General features: G+C 36.1%; 1 protein-coding gene across 1 annotated transcript in view; it reads left to right on the forward strand.

The window, feature by feature from the left end:
* LOC111184682 (uncharacterized) overlaps positions 1–14,021 on the forward strand; it is a 334,205-nt gene that overhangs the window by 201,094 nt on the left and 119,090 nt on the right. Inside the window, 1 exon segment of the mRNA XM_089909095.1 lies at positions 1–14,021. This exon segment is cut by the window's left edge and continues 48,551 nt beyond it; it is cut by the window's right edge and continues 119,090 nt beyond it. The gene's annotated coding sequence lies outside the window, so the exon portion shown is untranslated.

The raw sequence follows: 14,021 nt of genomic DNA on the forward strand, positions 1-14,021 counted from the left end.
TATCCACACATGGTATATTTTTACATGGCCATAATTAGTGTGTGTACAATTCTGTGTCCTACATTTTTACTTAATATTCCATAAACAGTTTCATGTTATTCCATAGTTTTTCTGTTTTGTTTATAATGATCACATAATGTTTCATTGATTCTGTGCCATAATTAAATGTCCAGTAATAGAATGGTTGGACTATTTCCAGTTTTTTGCTAATATAACAGTTATAAATGCTGTAGTACACATAACATTTTTTCTTTTCAATTATTTCTTCTGGAGAAATTCCAAGTCATAAAATTAATGGGCCAAAGGTTGTAATAAATTTATGTATACGTGTATGTATGTATATGTGTATGCATGTATATATATAGTGTGTGTGAGCGTACTACTAAGTCTCCCTCCAAAAGGCTCATTCAATGCTATAAACCATGTATAAATACTATTATTTCTCCTGAAATTTGCCTGGAATAGGTTTCTTCTTTTGTAAAATTTTGGTTAATTTAATTGTTTTATTATTGTTTTTACTTGCAGTTTTATTTATTAATTGCAAGTTTTAAGATTGAATGTGTTTCCATATGTTTGATTCTTATTAGTATTTCCCTTGTGTGAATTCACTGCCCATTTGTTAACAGAGGCTTTGGTGTTTTATATTTATATTAACTCTTTCTTGAACTCAAACTTTGCCTTATTTGTCTGCTTCTGTCTTTTTCCTAATGTGGCCTCACCTCACCTCTCAGACCCATTAACAACTGCCCTATGACAGCTGGTCAGATCAGCTTTGTTGACTTGTCTCCATTGGGTGATGGGCAGCTTGATGTTTATTCTTACTTCTCTGCCTTTTGAAATCTTGTTTCACTTGATTTAAGTGAAGCAAATTTTCTCCCTTCTAGTTCTAAGTCCTTTTATACCCACAAAGTCCCAGAAAATATAGATTTCTCTGACTTCATTTTCCTGACTTCCTCTCTTCCCTTATAATCACCTAGAGCAAGACAGCATCTATAGTGATAAAAATGTTAAATTTGGAACTTAGAGAATCTCTAAAAAAGAGGTGCACAACCTTAACTGATAACAGTCCCCCTTTCTGCTTTAATTCTCCTTTAATGGTGGCTCATCTATAACTTTTCTTCCAGGGCCTTAGGGTAACTAAAATTGGTAAGAGTGTGTAGTCAGGGTGACAGATAAAATGTGATCTATGCAATGGTGCACTTAGGTTTTTGTTGTTTTAAATTGTTATCTTTATGATAAGTGTTATTTACCCACTGTCACAGAACAAATAGATTTTTTTTGAACAAATAGATTTGTAATCTGTGTTTCACAATTTGAACAATTTGTTTAACATAGTAACATCCATTTCCAACAGGTAAAGCAAAATTTTTTCTTCTGGCAAATGAATATACAGATGACCCTTAAACAAGTCCACTTACACGTGGATATTTTTCAACAGTAAATACTACAATACTGCATGGCCCATGATTGGTTGAATCCATGGATTCAGAGGAACCTCAGAGGGCCAACTATAAATTATACATGGATTAACCCCTGCCCTGTTCAAGGGTCAACTGTATTTCACTGGGCTATTGTGAGGAGCCAATATTGACATATGGAGTTATATCTTCTTGCCACCACTCCATTCTTACCTGATACTACCTTAGTTTTCTGTTTTAGCATATCAGTCAGCCCTTCAAATACTTGAATACAGTTATCAGTGTTCTATTTCCAAGACCCTTTTTCAGGCTCAACAGCTCTAGTTTCTTCAGCTAATCTTTTTTCCCCCCTATTTACTGCTGATATCTGTTTTTATTTTTATTGAGGTATACTTGATTTACAATATTATACTAGTTTCAGGTGTACAATATTATACCAGTTTCAGGTGTACAATATAGTGATTCAGTATTCTTATAGATTATCTTCAGCTAATCTTTGTAGGTCACGATTTCCAGAATCTTCACCCTCCCTACCTTCTTCCTCTGGATGCCCCCTCTCTTGTTTAAATGAAAACTTTGAAAAGTGGTACCCCAAACTGAGGAAACTATTCTCATCATGGTTGGTACAGAACAGACCACAGCGTTACCATTCCTCCTAAAAAGCGTGTCACTCAGGACAGCCTGACAAGCATTCATTGTACACTTCCACTGCTAGGCATTGTGCTAGACACTGTCCTCTACTTGGGTTTCACATGTTACTTCTATCTCTCACATTAGATTGCAGGCACTTTGATGATACTAAAACAGTGATAGTTTCTCACATCCTCCTTCCTGTTGTTCACAGGGCTGAACACATATAAGGTGATCAAATAAATCCTTTCTAATCACTTGTTGATTCTTTTGAAGCTGCTGAGAGCTCTTTAAGAAGTGGTTCAGAGAGGACTTACTTAAGATTCCATGTTGCTCCCCTCACATACGTGGTCACCTAGAAGGATGGTCTTCATTTTCCCAAGAGTGGAACAAGAAAAGGAAGAAGAGTGTAGAAGGGAATTGACAAGAAGGTCAAGTGAATGAAAGTGGACCATTTTAAACATAGCCTTTGACTTCTGAATTTCAAAGACCAATTTGTAAAGAGGACTCAGCACATCTTAAAAAATAACTATTTCCTGAAATTGACCAAAATCAGCTTTATTCATGTAAATACCTCCTTTCTATCCGTACATCCTATGGTTTATAGTATATCCTGTCATTTATAGTTTCCCTACAAAGAGCACAGAGGAAGAAAACTACAAAGACCTCACCTGGAGCATTTCAGCAAAGGGAAGAAGTCAAGTCATGAGAAGCATGTGGATGATTCCTAGGTTGTGAAGCCTGAGCTCACCCGCTCTAGCCCTTTCATTGAACGGTTTAGGAGCGTAAGACCCAGCGAAGTAAAGTTACTTGACACAGATCATACAACTAGTGAGAAGGGCAGAAATAATGTAGGATACAAGTCACTTGTCTTCCATATAAGTGTTTTTTTTTTAACACGACATTATATTGTTTTCCATTTTTTAAACAATTTCTTATTTCACAATAAAGAATCTATAGTCCGGGACACAATTTAAAATCCATCAATATCTCTTTGTTAAAAATGCTCCAGCTACTATGAATGCCAGGAAGACCACAAGTTCATTTATTAAGCCAGGTTATTAATGTGTTTTGAAGATCCCTAGGGTCACTTGACCTTCATCATTGTACCTATGAGGCAGATAAAACTGCTACTAATGGCTTGTAAAACACAAATCGTCATGCACTATTGCTTAATAATTTATAACCTTAACTGGAAAATGAGTCTTCAATAAACTTGTGAATAATAATTTGTGAAATTTTTACAAGTTGGAGAGCACCCAGATACAAATTGCTGAGCATCTGGAGAGTAGTCCTTTATTCCACAGGCTTATAGAAGGTTGGAGCAAATGATTGTCACTTAGAGAGTCTGAGCTGCTGAGTTTTCTTTTTCAAAACTGGATGACTGGACTTTTCATCTTTCTATGATATTGGCTTCCTTTCAGCTTTCAAATAAGAGTATAAAATAATCGGTAGAAAATCAACCAGGTAGAAGAACCCCAAATATATGAGAGTGTGTTTGGCTTTTTGAGAGAGTTTTCAGTTAGATCTAGTAGCTTGTGTATATATTATTTTCTCTACTCATTTCCAATATGAATGCTGAAGATTAACCTTTTTGAAATCAAAATTGAATTCATGAAGAACATAAGAACTAGTTTTTAATAGCTTTACTGATGCCTTTCAGCCTCTCTTTCTGGACATCAGTTAGTGTATGAGGTGGTCTGAGGTACTCGGAAGAGAGGGAGTAGTGGGCTGGGACACAGTCCCTCATTCTGCTTCATGTCTAAACGTGTACAAGTTTCTCATCAGTTAAGTAGGACGTGAGCACTAATATTGCAGGCGTCTCTGACCCATTGGAAGACCTGTCTTATTCCAGGCAGGCATGTGTTCAGGGCCTGGCCCCAAGCATCTGGATGTTTTATAGCATATTGTTAGCAGCTAATTAGAAAAGATTTTGTTTTTAGTCTAGGAAAGTCACTGGAAAGCTATTCTACAACTGTCATTTGAGGTTATATATGTAGTAACTGCAGCGTTCCTCTAAAGCAGATATTCCTGGAAGGAAACAGCTTTGTGCAGTGACTGAATATATTCTTTCCTTTAGGTTTCATTTCCAGGACTGTATGATAAAGGGTCTCCATTTAAGCTACTTGTACCTTCCTGTCTGAAGCTTCATACACCCCAGTAATGGCAGTCCTGATAAAGTCAATGTGCTTTGGGTATGAGGCAGGGTAAGGGACCAGGAGAAGAGAGATATGGGAAGGTGATGGGGTAAATGTTGGCGTCCCAGGACCAGAGTGCATCAGCAGGACTGTATTGGTCTTCTAGAGCTGTCATAACAAATGTATCACAGAGTGGGTGGCTTAAACATCAGACATTTATTTTCTTACAGTTCTGGAGACTGGAAATCCAAGATCAGGGTGCTGGCATGATTGGTTTCTGGTAAATTCTCTCTTCCTGGCTTTCAGACAGATGCTCTGTGCATACACATCCCTGGTGTCTCTCTCTCTTAAGGACATTAATCCTATTGGATTAGAGCCCCACCTTTATGACCTCATTTAACTTTACCTCTTTAAAGGGTCTATCTCCAAATACAATCACATTGGGGATTAGGACTTCAACATACGGATTTTTGGGGAGACACAATCTGGGCCATAACAGGGCCAACATTCCCTTATGGCTTTACCAATAGTTGCCATGGCTTTGTCAAACAGTTGTCAGTTGGTTCAGGAGTAACAATTAGACTTGCATGTTGTATTGAAAAAATAAACCTAAAGGATGATCTTAACCACATAGGGAACTGAGGCCAGGCAGTCACAGGGATGTTCAGGGAAATCTTTAGGGCTGTAGAAATACTGTTTAAATCAGAAATCCTACAAGTCGGGAAGAAGACAATGAACCTTACCAAGTGACCATGTTGGTGGAGGTAAGCATTCTAGAGTAACTACTCAGAGTGTGATCCATTATTCATCTAGTTCTCCATGCTGCTTCTCTCCTATTTGCCCCAAGCTAGTTCATATGTCAGTATCAAATGAGGCCTTTCCATTGACACCAGGCTTTGTGGGTGACTGATCACCTCATTGAAGGTGAATTTAGGACTTAGTGCTTCATCTTAGAAGTAGGTGGTGGGAAATTAATGTCTCCCTTAAACTATGTGGCAGCTAATTTATATGAATCATTATAGCACACTCAGAATATATGTCAAGGTCTCCTACAGTCAAGATGTTAGATGCTGCTAATCAGTCTCTTGACATTTGAGAGATGAAGGCAGTCAATCTATATTTGATGATGGTTACTTCAGATATAAGGCAAGGCTTTTGTGTTTTCATTTAGATTTTTAAAATATTCCTGAAATTAGGCTATAACATGTCTCCTTTTGACATAATAAAGGCCTTGTGTATATGAAACATATGGCACATTCCTTTAGTGATCTTTCAAAGCAAACCTATTTCTGGAGGTTCAGCATTTTCTTAGGAAAACACTCTCAGAAATAAAACTTTGGTCAAGCATTTGTTCTTTGATTTAACAAATTGTTCTTTGATTTATCAAGTGCCTGCTGTTTGTCAGGCACTGTGCCTGGTGCTGAAGAGATCAGGTAGACAAGTTGCTTATTCTTGGAGCATAGATTCTCATGTGGGAATAAACATTGACCGAACAAATAAATACACAAAAGAAAGATCCAACAGGGCTAGGCATATATTTAGGGCTAGGCAGATATTTAAAATAGGGTGCTCTGAAAGGTGGTCAAGGGATATCTATTTGAGGAGGAAACGCTTAAGGCACTGGCCATGCACTGATCAGGGCAAAGGCATGGCAAACCCAGAGGCCAGTAGGTGAGAAGTTTCTACAGCCGAAACAAGCTTGGTGTGTTTATAGAACTGAAAGAAGGCCATTATTGCTGGAGCATAGAGGGTGAGAGGAGAGAGTGATATAAAATGGGTAGTTTAGTGATGCTGCTGGAAGCAAGCTTTGTAGAACTTTGGAGAAGTGGAGAGTTCAGATATTTATCTAAGTACCTTGGGAAACCACTAGACGTTTTTGAAATTCTACTTTGTTTGCTTTGAGGAGACTGGATTGGAGGGGGCAAGGGTGAAAACTGCAAGACATGTGGAAGGTTTTTTCAGTAGTCCAGGATGGAGATGAGAATGGTTTAGTCTGGCGTGGCAGTATTGAGGATTGAAAGAAGTTCATGGATTTGGGTTACATTTGGATTATGTTTGGTTGTATGGTGGTATCTTTAAACTGGAGAAATCAGAAAGAGGGGCAGGCACAGAGAGAGCAGAGGGAGGGAGTGGAAATCAGGATTGATGATTTCCTTTACAGAAAATATTCCTCTCTAGAGCCTGCCTTAAATTTTGACATTTTAAAAAATCTTGAACTTTTATTTCTGAAATTGATTAATACTAATCTATACTCTTGCTTTTTAAGATAATTTAAATTTATTAGCTCTCATCAGATGTTTTATCCTTCCTGTAAACTTTAAGATCATTTTATCCAAATACCCACTGCCACCCCAACCACACACCAACATAAAATGATAACAAATTTCCATTCAAAATCCAATTAGAATGACATTGAGATTATTAATTTTGGGAAATTTATTCTTTATCATATGTTGTCTTCCCATCCATGAACATGGTATATTATTCCACATGTTCATAAAATTTTATAATTTTCTTCATATAGGATTTGTGCTTTTCTTGTTAAACTTATTCCCAAGTATTTTTACTTTTTGTTGCTATTTTGAATTTTTTTCCCTGAATACCATATTCTTTCTTTAGGTGATTTATAGCTGAAGCAGAGAAAAACTATTGCTTTTTTTTTTTTTTTGTAATTTGTGCTGTATTCCACACCCTACCAAATTCTCATATTAATGCTATTAGATTTTTCCATGAATAGATTACATTTTCTAGTCATTCAGTTATGTCAATAAAAAGAGGCTTTTAAAAACTCTTCTGTTCTAATGCTTATATTAAATGCTTAGTCATTTAATTTTCTTGTATTTATTAGAACTTTTGAAACAGTGCTAAATAATAATGGTGATAGCTGAATTTAATTGAAATTAAAATTGAAATTTTAGTGGTTTACCATTAGGGAAAATGTTCTTGGTTTTTAGTAAATGTCCTGATTCTAATACATTTTATCTTACTGGGGATTTTTATCAGGAATGGTTGTTGAACTTTATTAAATGAAGTTTCCGCATTTATTGATACGATATTTCTTTATTTTGTTGGTACAATAGATTATGTGGATAAAACTCCTGATTATGTTGATATATAGATTATATTGATATAATACCTTGCTTTCCTAAAGTAAGAATTTCTTGGTCACAGTGTATTAATATTTTGATATATTGCTGAATCCATGGAAGTCAAATTGAACAAATATGAATAAGGACATAAATGAAAATAAAAAATATATGACATAAAGAAATTTTATATTTAAAAATTTAAAATATGTTCCATAAACTGTATTAAACATATATATATGTATAGAAAGAAACTTACAACCCTCAAACATAATATACATTTTCACAAATATAACCTTTGAATGTTTATTAAAATTGAGTGTGTACCTAGCTACAAATTCCAAAAATGTCAGTGTTTTACAGGATACATTTTTACTTAAACACTAATGAAATTAAAATGAAAAATTAAATGTGATAAAAACTATCTCTATTAAAAAAAGCACACCCCCTGATAGACCTTGTATCAATTTTTAACTCAAAATTATAAAACAAAGGAATATACTTTATGCAAAAAAACTATGGGACACAGTGAAAGATAGAAAAAGTTTTATGGCTTTATGTGCTTTCACTTTTAAAGACATAAAAAATTGTACACCATAAGAAATTAGAAAAAGCACAGATTTCCAGGATTTATACTTCGTCTGTTTTGCTTTCCAATTTCCATCTTTTTGTATTTTTGTGCTATGCTTTAAAATACATCTTCCATATGCTCTTCCAAACCACTAGTATGGGTCTCAAAAATGACTAACTTCTATTTCAGTCAGCCACTGAGTAATTTATAGGATAATTTTCTTTATCTCCCCAAAACGCTACTTTATGCTGTATTTGAACTTAAGTCCCCATGAGGAGCTCTTTTAGTTTCTGTTTACCTTTGCTATACTTCAGCCACTTCCCTGAGTGGAAGTTCCATCTGTTCTGACTGGCTTTTCTCCCTGCTTGTTGAGCCTGTAAGCAGTCTTCTGACTCAGAAGAGGTAGACAGGTTGAACTTGTTGGTAGAGGAAAGTGAGTTGTTCCAGGCTGCTTTTCTTTCTTTTTTCTTTTTTTCTTTCTTTTTTTTTCTTTTAAGAATCCTCTGCTCTGATTTGACTTAAATTCACTTTGTGTTAAGGATTTCAGTTTGTGATAATCATGGATGAACTTACCAGCCAATTTTCACTTTGGTGGAGGCCACAATGTCAAGGACATGTTAGAAATTAACTATGGATGCTGACAGAGTGAAGATTACGGGACATACAAATGGAATTTGGAAAAGATGGAAGATCTGTGTATGTCAGATGGTAGGTAAAGCATCATGGAAAATATGGAACTTAAGAAGGCAGGTTATGGACAAGTAAAGGAATGAAGTTGATGGGTAGAGATAGTAGTATTATAGACAAGTTCTAGTTCTGGGCTGAAGATGTTTTCTTTTTCTTTTTTTTTTTTTACATCTTTATTGGAGTATAATTGCTTTACAATGGTGTGTTAGTTTCTGCTTCATAACAAAATGAATCAGTTATACATATACATATGTTTCCATATCTCTTCCCTCTTGCGTCTCCCTCCCTCCCACCCTCCCTATCCCACCCCTCCAGGTGGTCACAAAGCACCGAGCTGATCTCGCTGTGCTATGTGGCTGCTTCCCACTAGCTATCTACCTTACATTTGGTAGTGTATATATGTCCATGCCTCTCTCTCGCTTTGCAACAGCTTACCCTTCCCACTCCCCATATCCTCAAGTCCATTCTCTAGTAGGTCTGTGTCTTTATTCCTGTCTTACCCCTAGGTTCTTCATGACATTTTTTTTCCCTTAAATTCCATATATATGTGTTAGCATATGGTATTTGTCTTTCTCTGAATGGATAAAGAAGAATGTGGCACATATATACAATGCAATATTACTCAGCCATAAAAAGAAACGAAGTTGAGCTATTTGTAATGAGGTGGATAGACCTACAGTCTGTCATACAGAGTGAAGTAAGTCTGAAGATGTTTTCTTGATCCTGGAGGCCAAGAAAATTTCTTTAAAGTTTTTGGTTAGACATTATGAAATCAGTATTTAACAGTATTAGTTGACGACTGGAGTGAAGTGAGATTGAGATCAACACTTCTTCGGAGATACAGGGGAAGACTCCAAGTTGACTAAGGATTAAAACCTGATGTCTCATGGATTCTATTATTTGTATAAAATTTTTTGTATTGAGAAGTTTCTATTTGATTTTACCAAGAATATTTTTACAAACCAAGATGGCATAGGAGATGAGTTCATAACAAGTCACTAACTATTAATAGTGATGTCTGGAAGTGGGGCCAGAGAGTGGGGGTGGAGGGGGGGTGGATCTCATCTAGTGTGGATAAGGAAAAAAGGCACTTCTTAAGAGGGTTAAAAACGAGCCAAAAAGGCTTCCCTGGTGGCACAGTGGTTGACAGTCCGCCTGCCGAGGCAGAGGACACGGGTTCGTGCCCCGGTCCGGGAAGATCCCACATGCCGTGGAGTGGCTGGGCCCATGAGCCATGGCCGCTGAGCCTGCGTGTCCGGAGCCTGTGCTCCGCAACGGGAGAGGCCACAACAGTGAGAGGCCCGCGTACCACAAAAAAAAAGAGCCAAAAGATGGGAATTCAAGAGTTGCCGTTACGTGTCCATACTACCCAAAGCAATCTACAGATTCAGTGCAATCCCTATCAAATTACTAATGGCATTTTCCACAGAACCAGAACAAAAAATTTTACAATTTGTATGGAAACACAAAAGACCTCGAATAGCAAAAACAATCTTGAGAAATAAAAATGGAGCTGGAGTAATCAGGCTCCCTGACTTCAGGCTATACTACAAGACTACAGTAATCGAGACAGTATGGTACTGGCACAAAACCAGAAATATAGATCAATGGAACAGAATAGAAAGCCCAGAGATAAACTCATACAACTATGGTCAACCAGTCTATGACAAAGGAGGCCAGAATATACAGTGGAGCAAAGATAGCCTCTTCAATAAGTGGTTCTGGGAAAACTGGACAGCTACTTGTAAAAGAATGAAATTAGAACACTCCCTAACACCATACACAAAAATAAACTTGAAATGGATTAAAGACCTAAATGTAAGACTGGACACTATAAAACTCCTAGAGGAACACACAAGCAGAACACTCTTTGACATAAATCACAGCAAGATCTTTTTTGACCCAACTTCTAGAGTAACGAGAGTAAAAACAAAAATAAACAAATGGGACCTAATGAAATTTAAAAGCTTTTGCACAGCAAAGGAAACCATAAATAAGACGAAAAGGCAACCCTCAGAATGGTAGAAAATATTTGCAAACGAAGCAACTGACAAAAGTTTAATGTCCAAAATATACAAATAGCTCATGAAGCTCAATATCAAAAAACCAAACAACCCAGTTAAAAAATGGGCACAAGACCTGAACAGACATTTCTCCAAAGAAGACATACAGATGGCCAACAAACACATGAAAAGATGTTCAACATCACTAATTATTACAGAAATGCAAATAAAAACTACAATGAGGTATCACCTCATACTAATCAGAATGGCCATTATCACAAAATCTACAAACAACAAATGCTGGAGAGGGTGTGGAGAAAAGGGAACCCTCGTACATTTTGGTGAGAATGTAAATTGATACAGCCACTATGGAGAACAGTATGGAGGTTCCTTAAAAAACTAAAAATAGAACTACCATATGACCCAGCAATCCCACTACTGGGCATATACCCTGAGAAAACCATAATTCAAAAAAGACACATGCACCCCAATGTTCATTGCAGCACTATTTACAATAACTAGGTCATGGAAGCAACCTAAATGCCCATCAACAGAGGAGTGGATAAAGAAGATGTGGTTACATATATACAATGGAATATTACTCAGCCATAAAAAGGAACAAAATTGGGTCATTTGTAGAGACGTGGATGGACCTAGAGACTGTCATACAGAGTGAAGTAAGTCAGAAAGAGAAAAACAAATATTGCATATTAATGCATATATGTGGAATCTGAAAAAGTTGGTATAGATGATCTTATTTACAAAGCAGAAATAGAGACACAGATGTAGACAACAAACGCATGGATACCAAGGGGAAAGGGGGGTGGGATGAATTGGGAGATTGGGATTGACATATACACACTATTGATACTATGTATAAAGTACATAACTAATGAAAACCTACTGTATAGCACAGGAAACTCTACTTAGTACTCTGTGGTGACCTAAATGAGAAGGAAATCCAAAAAAGAGGGGACATATGTATACATATAGCTGATTCACTTTGCTGTACAGTGTAAACTAGCACAATTGTAAGGCAGCTATCCTCCAATAAAATTTTTTTTTAAATCTATGACAAAGGAGACAAGAATATACAAGGGAGAAAAGACAGTCTCTTCAACAAGTGGTACTGGGTAAACTGGACAGCCAAATGTAAAACAAATAAATTAGAACATTCCCTCACACCATATACAAAAATAAACTCAAAATGGTTTAAAGACCTAAAAGTAAGACATGAAGCCATAAAACTCCTAGAAGAGAACATAAGCAAAACACTCTTTGACATAAATTGTAGCAATATGTTCTTAGATCAGTCCCCCAAGGCAAAGAAAATAAAAGCAAAAATAAACAAATGGGACCTAATTAAACTTAAAAGCCTTTGCACAGCAGATGAAACCATCAACAACATGAAAAGACAACCTATGGAATGGGAGAAAATATTTGCAAATGATGCAACGGACAAGGGGTTAATACCCAAAGTATACAAACAGCTCATACAACTCAATATCAAAACCCCAAACAATACAAGCAAAAAAAGGGCAGGTTTGAGTAGAAATTTTTCTAAAGAAGACATACAGATGGCTAACAGGCACATGAAATGATGCTCAGCATCGCTAATCATTAGAGAAATGCAAATCAAAACCACAGTGAGGTACATCTCACACCTGTTAGAAGGCTGTCATCAAAAAGACCACAGATAACAAATGTTGGCAAGAATGTGGAGAAAAGGGAACCCTTGTACACTGTTGGTGGGAATGTAAATTGGTGCAGCCACTACGAAAAACAGTGTGGAGGTTCCTTAAAAAAATAAAAATAGAATTACCATATGATCCAGCAATTTCACTCTGGGGTATATATTTGAAGAAAATGGAAATGATAATTCAAAAAGATACATGCACCCCAATGTTCATAGCAGCACTATTTACAATAGCCAAGACATGGAAGCAACTCAAGTGCCCATCAATAGACGATTGGCTTAAGAAGATGTGGTACACATATACAATGGAATATTATTCAGCCATAAAATGAATGAAATACTACCATTTGCAGCAACATGGACCTAGAGAATATTATGATTAGTGAAATAAGACAAAGGCAAATACTATATGATATCACTTATATGTGGAATCTAAAAAATCCAAAATTTTTAATACAAAACAGAAACAGACTCACAGGCATAGAAACTTACTTGTGGTTACCAAAGGGGAGAGGGAAGAAGGGAGGGACAAATTACGGGTATGGTATTAACAGATGCAAACTACTGTATATAAAATAGGTAAGCAACAAGGACTTATTGTATAGCACAGGGAACTATACCAGTCATCTCGTAATAACCTATAATGGAATATCATCTGCAAGAATACTGAATCACTATGCTGTACACCTGAAACCAACACAATACTGTAAAGCAACTATATACTTCAATTTAAAAAAAAAAGATCAAAACAGATGACTGATAGACCAACATGGGACACTCTGAAGGGTCAATTCATCTTCAGAATTCCTCACATGGTCAACTGAGCCATTACAAGATCTAGAGATTTAGGAAGACCACTTATTTTTCCAGCCTTAGGTTTGGTGTTGAGCTGATTCTTTGGCTGCCAGCTACTTCTGTGAGTTCAGATTGTCATAAAGAGATGGTCTCTTTTGGAAATAAATTCCTTTTCACACATTCTCTTCACAGAAAAAAGAAAAGTATGCAGGTCCTAAGTCATCAAAGGATCATCTTAGTATTTGTCTTTTATCTTCTTTCATTTGAAAGGAAATTTTGATGGGCTCCTAATATACCTATCACAAAGTATGATGGATTTAAAAGAATTGAATATGAAAATTTTATAATGTTTAAGTGATTTATGAAAACTCCCACAAACCACTATAAGAATCTAACTCCAAAGATTTTGATAGGTGAAAAGTTGTACTTGATATTTTATTGTAAGTGGGTAATTTTGCAGACTTGCATACAAATGTGAACATATTTATCGCTTTTTTCCCCTAAATTATTTGTGCTTTTTGGCATTAAATCATTTTCTACTCTCAGGTCAAAAAGATATTCTACGTTTTCTTCCACATATTTTTACAGTTTTTCACATTTAGATCTTTGATCCACTTGAAATTTATTTCTGTATTTTTCTTGTAGAATGAAGTAGGGGTGTAATTTTATTTTCCCCCTGACACCACTTATTGTAGGATATATCCCTTCTCCCAATGATTCAGATATATATCAACCATATAATCCATTCCTCTAGATGAATGGGTCCATTTTCTGGGCTCTGTATTCTGTTCCATTGGCTCATTTCCTACTTCTATGCCAATACCACATCATCCAAATGACTATAACTTTATACTGTCTTGGTCTTTTGTCAGATAAAACCCTCATTTCTTTGTCTTTATTATAAGACCCTCAAGTTCTTTGTCTTCAAAACTGTCTTGTCTGTTTTATTTATAAACTATTGCCATATCTTCTACTTTCTTTTTCTCCTAGGATATTA

This window comes from Delphinapterus leucas, chromosome 3 (genome assembly GCF_059928025.1).
Source record: "Delphinapterus leucas isolate spDelLeu-1000000601 "Yukka" chromosome 3, BTC_Dleu_Yukka2, whole genome shotgun sequence".
In the NCBI taxonomy this organism is placed as follows: Eukaryota; Metazoa; Chordata; class Mammalia; order Artiodactyla; family Monodontidae; genus Delphinapterus; species Delphinapterus leucas.